The sequence below is a fragment of the Ipomoea nil genome, unplaced genomic scaffold (assembly GCF_001879475.1).
Source record: "Ipomoea nil cultivar Tokyo-kokei standard unplaced genomic scaffold, Asagao_1.1 scaffold1286, whole genome shotgun sequence".
Lineage (NCBI taxonomy): Eukaryota > Viridiplantae > Streptophyta > Magnoliopsida > Solanales > Convolvulaceae > Ipomoea > Ipomoea nil.
The window spans coordinates 124,843-133,403 of record NW_017617714.1 but is presented as its reverse complement, the minus strand read 5'-3'; the positions used below and the strand labels follow the sequence as shown (position 1 = coordinate 133,403).

At 30.3% G+C, this 8,561-nt stretch overlaps 2 non-coding genes across 2 annotated transcripts; both read left to right on the top strand.

Annotated features, from left to right (window-relative positions):
* The first annotated feature begins 424 nt into the window (after positions 1–424).
* TRNAL-UAG lies at positions 425–504 on the top strand. Its single transcript has one exon. It is a non-coding gene; the product is annotated as a tRNA-Leu (tRNA).
* A 7,985-nt stretch (positions 505–8,489) lies between these two features.
* TRNAP-AGG lies at positions 8,490–8,561 on the top strand. The gene has a single exon. It is a non-coding gene; the product is annotated as a tRNA-Pro (tRNA).

Genomic DNA, 8,561 nt, shown 5'->3' with positions numbered 1-8,561 from the left:
CATAGTGAATGGTACATGTTTTAAGTTATCCTGCAGATCCAGTGTTTGAGACATTATTTGTACTGTTGGGGAACCAGAATGGAGGTCCTAATTACTAGGAGAGAATTGATTTGGGATAAAACTAATGAATTTTAAGATTACTTGTATATATTTTTTTAATTTTTAAGTAGCTAGCTAGGTCAAATCTACTACTTCAATATGACAGTCAACTGTTTGTAGTCTAGTCTAAGTCAAAATGGTCTGAAAAACGGGCAAAGAAGGGCTGCTACTAGTTTCCGGCCAACATGAATTTATGTACAATAGCTTAATATTTACTGCCTTTTTCCTTTAATATATAGGGTAGGGTTGATAACGTTATATAGGTGCAGTGTGTAGCTCATAAATTTCTGTAAGATATAATTTTACAGACGAATTTCACACAAATGACGGTTTGGCCGAGTGGTCTAAGGCGCCAGATTTAGGCTCTGGTCCGAAAGGGCGTGGGTTCAAATCCCACAGCCGTCAATTCATTTTTAACAGTCAGGAGTGATTGATTTGGGCTACGCTCAGACCACCATATCCGAGTTGGATCAGATTCTTCTCTTGGATTTTCAAGCATTTTGGACTTCCCTTTGGCCTCTAGCTCTTTCAGCTGCGCTAATGCTTTCCTTTCGGCTTAGCTTCTTCAATTTTTTTTTTTTTTTTTTTTTCTCACTTCACTCAATCAATTCATCCAATCCCTTTCTTTTTTATATTCGGAAGGGATTTTCGTTGGCTTCGTCGGGAGGCTCTCGTAGTTTGTTCAGTAAGTTCAAAAAGGATCGGTGGTCTTGGAGTTGAGTGTTGCATAAAAGAGGGCTCAACAAGAGTATCAGCATTCATCTCATAAGTCTAACTTAGGGATAACTACTGGTGGAATATAATTTACAATATAAGCTGAATTTGCTAGTAGCTAGAAATTCATTTAGAGTATGGTCTAGGGTGTGACACATCAAGGAATGAAGGAAACTAGGATTTATTTTGGCTTTCGAGATTTTGACAAAATGAGAGAATAGAGTGATTTAGGGTTACCTTCAACAAAATTGTTTACTCACGAATTTTTGAGGAACAATGGGAGACCCGAGACCCGTCCACGCGATAGGATCAACGAGGTGTTCGTTAGTGCTTTGTAAACTCATTCTTATGAGTAATTAAGATATTTTTAAAATTTTAATAAATTAATACATTTCTTTTTAAATTATTTTTCAATTTAAATTTATTTTTTTCACAAATAAAATAAACATATAAAATATATTTGATGATTTTATAGGATTGACCACATCATAAATCAGGTAGAAATATACATGGGTGGGTAAAAATAGTAATAGGCACAAGTCACTACGGTCTAAGACCCCCTAGTTCAGTTGCAAATGAATGGTTATGGTTGCTTTTTCACCTTGTTCATACATGTGTCCTCAAACCATTGCCCATACCCCCACGACTCCATGCCCATCGCTCCCACCCTCTTACCTTGTTGTACCCCCTCCCACGGCAAATTATCGTATGGACCATGGTCCACATAATTATAATTGTGGACCATGAATATTAAGAACATTGTTAATATATTAAAAATATATTATTTTTGTACTGAAAATGCATTATATAAAATAATGTATTCTTAGTATATTGAAAATGTACTTAACCCCACCATTATGCTCCAACTTCACTGACCTCGTCGACCGGGAACCGCTAGTACAATGGGCTCGCTCAATCCCTACCGGCCATGCCCCAACTTGGGTAGCGCCCCCCCTTGCTGGTCAAGCTTCGACTAGCCGTGCCTCCTCCGTCATGAGCCTTAAATCCACAATCGTTATGCTGTGCATCCGTATGCACCATGTCAAAACGACGTCGTTTTATTAAAAAACGCGCGTCTCCCCTTTAAAAAAAATTCAGGTTCGATTCCCAGCAACAACATTATATTGTTCATTCATTCTGGAATTTTAGTTCATAGATTATGGAATTATAGTTCATTGATTATGGAATTATAGTTCATTGATTATGGAATTGTAGTTCATCGATTCTGAAATTTTAGTTTATAGATTATGGAATTTTAGTTCATTCATTCTGGAATTTTTAGTTCATAGATTAGATTATGAAAATATAGTTCATCAATTATGGAAATATAGTTCATCGATTATGGAATTTTAGTTCATATGTTGTTGCTGAGAATCGAACCTGATTTTTTTTTAAGGGGAGACACGCGTTTTATTAAAACGACGTCGTTTTTGCATTCGTATGCACCATGCATGGTGCATACGGATGCACAGCATAATTTGCCTTAAATCCATGCTCCTTCCTTCATTCATTCTTTCAAGCCCAATTGTCTCCCCTTTCCCTCTTGTGAGCCTATCATCCCGGCCTCATTCTCACAAGCCCAATTGTCTTCCTTCCCCCCTCTTGTGGCAATAGTTATGGGCAAATTACCATGGTCCACACAATGTTATGTGGACTATAACAAAAAGTATATTTTTAATAGATTAAATGTACATTATTTTTGTATTGAATGTACATTATATAATATATAATGTACACTCATAATAAAAATAATGTACATCCCTTGAATACAATGTACATTATTTTTATATTGAATATACATTATTTTTGTACTGAATGTACATTATTTTACAGTAGATAAAATATGGTCCACACAACTTGTGTAGACCATGGTCCACACAATAATGATTGATAGTTATGTTGTGCAACCGCATGGTGCAGACGGTTGCAAAACGACGTCGTTTTTTATTAAAAACGTGCGTCCCATTTTTTTTTTTTTTTAAAAATTCAGTTTCGATTCCTCTCAACAACATTATATTGTTCATTCATTGTGAATATTTAGTTCATTGATTGTGGATATTTAGTTCATTGATTGTGGATATTTAGTTCATTCATTCTGAATTTTGTGTTATTCATTCACTGTGGATATATAGTTATAAATTTGTGGATATATAGTTATGAATTTGTGGATATATAATTCAAATTATACACAAAAAAAATGATATTCTCAGGAATCAAACTTGATTTTTTTTTTTTTTTTTTTGAAGTGGGACGCGCGTTTTTAGTCAAAACGACGTCGTTTTCGCATGGTGCACAACATAATTTGCGCTCTTGTGGGGTTACATTCTCTCCTTGTCCCAACCACAATTACACCCCATCTTTTTACTATTTATTTCCCTTGGGCACGTAAGAGTTGCTTAGATAGTTAGAAATGGAATTTCTAGATGCCATTTAGATCATTGTGAAGAGATGAGAGGTAAAGATGTCTCATTGGCCGTGCCAAATTTTGTAAACAAGAAAATAAGATATATATTTATACATTCAAAATTCAAAATTGCGCGAGTACAAAATCTCTATCAAGAAAGTCCTCTGATTCTTCACTTAACTTGCTTGATGAACACTTGAACGTTTAACTGAAGGGCCTCCAGAATGCGGCTTGTTCTTCAATGAAGGATTGATTTGTTGCTTAATCTTCGTTGAAGGGCTTCCAGTCTTTAATTGGCTTATTAGTATAGTATATATCTACTATCTACTATACTAATAAAAGCCAAAGAGAGCTAGGCGTATAATTTTAATTTTTCCTTGAGATTTCTAGAGTTAGGCCCATAATTTTAATTTTTCATTGAGATTTCCTAATTTATCCTTAATTATATGATTATCCGTTAACTTTTTTTCGTTAAATATTATCTTCTCCGTTAATTTCTGTTAGTTCACCGTTAACTTACTCATCGATTTCAATAAGAAAGGTCTTAGGTTCAAACATCATCCCAATCAAAGTTAGTTGGCATAATTAGTACTCTACTTTACTCTTATTAAATTAAATAATAATTTAATAGCTACAACAAAACATAATAAATATACATTTCTTTAATTTAGAATTATGTGTCTACAATGCCTTTATTAAAAAAAAATATTCATTATCAATAAATTAAATAAGAGAAATAATTCATTAGTTATATTGTCTTTATTTTTCTCCAATATAAAAATTCTTTACATTCAAATTCATGAATTGATTATATTCGCTACATTGTCCCTACAATGTCTATATTCAAAAAAGTATTCATTATCAATAAATTAATTAAGAGAAATAATTTCATTAGTTATATTGTCTTTATTTTTCTCCAATGTAAAAATTCTTTACATTCAAATTCATCAATTGATTATATCACTACATTGTCTATTATATTTTTTTGTGCACTATTTTTTTTAATTAAATATCAAAGTTATAATACAAAATAATGCTATATATTTATTTACCAAGTATTTTATTAATAACATGAAAAAATTAAAAAATATATATAATTAAGCCAATCATATTAACTACTTGAGAGCCAGGCACCTTGTGCACAGATGACATGTAGTGACTCTCCCATATGGGAGGTCATGAGATTGAGCCTCATTGGAGGTGGTTTTGACTCTTTGAGCTTCAACAGGTTGAGAAAGTATGTATAAACAGCACGGTGTTGACTCTTTGTGCTTCAACAGGTTGAGAAAGTATGTATGAACAGATAATACAATGTAATCGAGTGAGCATTCAAATCACATAACAAATTGAAGTGAAAAACTGGTTTAACAATCAGAGAATTATATCAACTTTTGGTAAAAAGATATTTGAAATAATTTAATAAAAGAAATAAAATTTAAAAAAAAACATATGGGGAGCCGAACGTTCGGCTCCCCTTAGTTTTGCCACATTTCCACAACGGTGGGAAAAGTGGCATGGGAGCCTTGCTCCTATAAAAGGAGCCTTAAGGCTCCAATTTAAAAATTAGGCTTGCACATCCGTTGATGGCAAGCAGTGAGCCAGCGAAACTGACTCTTGTTATTCAAGGAGTCGAAATGTCTCTATAGTAAACTTTATAATATATATATATATATATATATATATATATATATATATATATATATATATATATATATATATATATATATATTGGAAAATCATTCTAAAAAACGTTAAGTGAAATTATTGTAAATTGCAATATTTGTATTTTCAGTGACTTGAAACAAATTGTTGCTTCAAACTGTTGAATAACCAAACACTTTCTTTAGCATTTTGATATGTGGGTTACATCATATTTACCAATCGTCCAATATCTTTGGGTTACATTATAATTAAAAAATTTAAATTTTTACTTCTTCATCTAAATTCCTTAAATTAGAAATTTCTTTATCCATAATAATTTATTAAACAATAATGGTTCATGAACTAAATGAACACTGAGCAAAACATCTAAAGGACTGGTACCGTTGATTCATTCATTGATCTTGTATATATGTGCATTCATTAAATATATTAGAACGCTTTGCAACAAAAATACTTGGTTACTATTTAATAAAAAAAGTTTAGTAACAATTATAATGAATATCATATATTACATTGTATTCATATACTATGAGTTACATATTTAAATAAACAAATTTGACATTAATTACTTATGTATGAACTTCTCATATATAATCTTGCATTGATATACTTTCAAATATTTATTTAATTATAAACATTGGACATTACGTGTAAAACTAGTCTATCTCTACTATACTATATACTATATACTAATAAGAGCCAATAAAATTAAGTCTATAATGGAAACTAAAAAATATCCGTTAAATTATTTGATGAAATGAATAGTTCAAATTATTTTGATTTTAGTATTTTTTTTATTTTCCTACTTTACCTTCTACTTATTTATTTTCATAAGGAAGGTCTTAGGTTCAAATCTCATCCCAATCAAAGTTGGCATAATTAAGTTTATCACTCTATTATTCTTATTAAATTAAATAATTTAGTAGCTACAACAAAAAATAATACATATGCATTTCTTTAATTTAAAATTATGTATCTACAATGCCTTTATTAAAAAAATATTCATTATCAAAAAATTAAATAAGAGAAATAGTTTTATTTTTTCCCAATAAAAAGTTTCTTTTACATTCAAATTCATCAATTGATTATATCCACTAATTGTCCATTGTCTTCTTTTTACACTATCTTGTAATTAAATATCAAAGTTATAATACAAAATAATGTTATATATTTATTTACTAAAGTATTTTATTAATACCATGAACAAAAATAAAAAAAAATAGTTTGAAGCCAATCATATTGACTACTTGGAGATTTGTTGACAATGGGAGTATTCAAATAACCCAACAAATTGAAGCAGGAAACAACCTCGTAATATCTTTGGACTACATCATATTTAAAATGTTTAAATTTTTACTACCGTATCTAATCTTATTCAATTCCTTAAACTATGAATTTCTTTATCTATAATAACTCATTCAACAATAATGGTTGAACCAAATGAACCTCGAGCATAACACCTAAAAGACGGGTATGTTTTTATGTTGATAATAATATGTAAATGTTAATTATATCATTATCTTACGTTGATGCATTGAAAATATGATGATACTACAACAATACTGCAGTTAATTTGGCAAACCTAGAATATGAAGAAATTTCAAAATAGCCACTATTGATGCATTCATTAAATATATTAGAACTAATATAAATTTAAAATTCATTTCAACTCCTAGATTCAACATGTTTAGATTACAGGCAAAATCAACATCAATCTTGACAACAAAAACACTTGGTATATAGGATGTAGTCACTATTTAAAAAAGGTTTATGCACAAAATAAAAAATAATTTAACTCCAATGTTAGTATCAATTCAATAAAAAAAAAAAAAACACAAACAACACATACACAAAATTAAGTACTACACTCATTCCTACTAATTCTAAAAATATGAACTTGAAAATAAATAATTGCAAAATGGATGTGAAAATTGTTGATGAAACTGAACACATTGCAGCATCAATATTCGGACTACCTATAGAGTTATTGTTGTTACTATCAAGTAAACAATTTATGAAAATAGAACATGAGGTACTACTCATGAACCTTATACAAATAGTTAATTCCACCAGAGGTCCATTGTCTTTGATGACAATTCCAAATTTAGTCCTAGACTATCGTTTTTGCCATTTTACATCCCAAACTATCATTTTTTGGACGCTTTTAGTCCTTCTTATGACTTTAGGTAACCTCTGATTTTTAGTAACTATATTTTTCAACTGATTTTTAGTTGTGGGTTCAAATATAGGTTCTCCTATTGTAAGCTGTTTTAGCAACATAATTAGCTTGATTAAACAATCAATAGTGTTTGATTAATTAGCTTTTTGTAATAGTTTATTGCTCTAAAATGCTAAAATTTGAAAAGTTACTCAAAGAAAATAATTTTGCATGTAATCAGCTATCAGCTAATTTACCAAACACTTTTCTACAATTAGTTAATGTTATTAACTAGTTAAACCCACAACTATCAGCTAATTTACCAAACACTTTTCTACAATTAGTTAATGTTATCAACTAGTTAAACCCACAAATTTAATCAGCTAACAACTATTTACCATTAATGTTATCAACTAGTTAAACCCACAAATTTAATCAGCTAACAACTATTTACCAAACACTGTTAGAGCTGTCAAAACGGGCCAGCTCGGCCCATATGGGCTGGCCCGTCTCAGGTTCAACTGGAAACGAGCCGGGCCGGGCCGACCCATTTTCCCACGGGTTGAGATTTTCTCAACCTAACCCGTGTAGGACGGGCTGACGGGTTAAACGGGCCAGCCCGTTTATTCTCTCTCTCTCTCTCTTTTTTTTTTTTTTTTTAAATTTACGTGATTAAAATATTTATTCTCATATTGCTTAGGAATTGAACCCATAACTTCTAAGTTAGTAACCAAGACTATTTCCAATCAACCACATTAACCATGATTAACAAATATGTATATTTATATATATATATATATACAAATATGTATATACACATATAACATATACACATATGACATATACACATATAAAATTAGATTTTAGTTTTTAATATGTAATTATAATTTATTTAATTTATATTTAATACTAATATATTTTACATGTAATATTTTTTAATTGTAATAATAATATATACTATTAAGTTATAAAGTTTATAAAATATATAATTTTTTACTTTATGTAGTTTATATAATAAATAAACTTTAAATTAATATTTATATAACGATACAATTAATTGTATTAATTAATATAGATATATATTTAGTAATGCTTGTGAATGATGTAAAAAGATATATAATTATATTAAAATGTTTAATATGTGTTCTTAGTGTAATTGGTTTCAATAGTAATAATTTGAAAACTTAAGTAAAAGGTTAAAAGTTCAAGTCATGTTAGCAACAATGTTTTTAAATATTTAATAAAATACCCAATTATACAACACATTACCCAATTATACAACACATTTGGAAGTGGCGTGGGTGGGGATACGGATTATACGGGCCGGCCCGTGTAACTCATGGGCCAACCCGTATAACCCGTATCCCCCACGGGTTACACGGGATGGGCTTGAAATCCTCCAACCCAGCCCGTGTAAAAATCAAAAGTAATGAGGACTCTAATATCAACAAAGGGCATTTGGTCTAGTGGTATGATTCTTGCTTAGGGTGCATGAGGTCTTGAGTTCAATTCTCCAAATGCCCT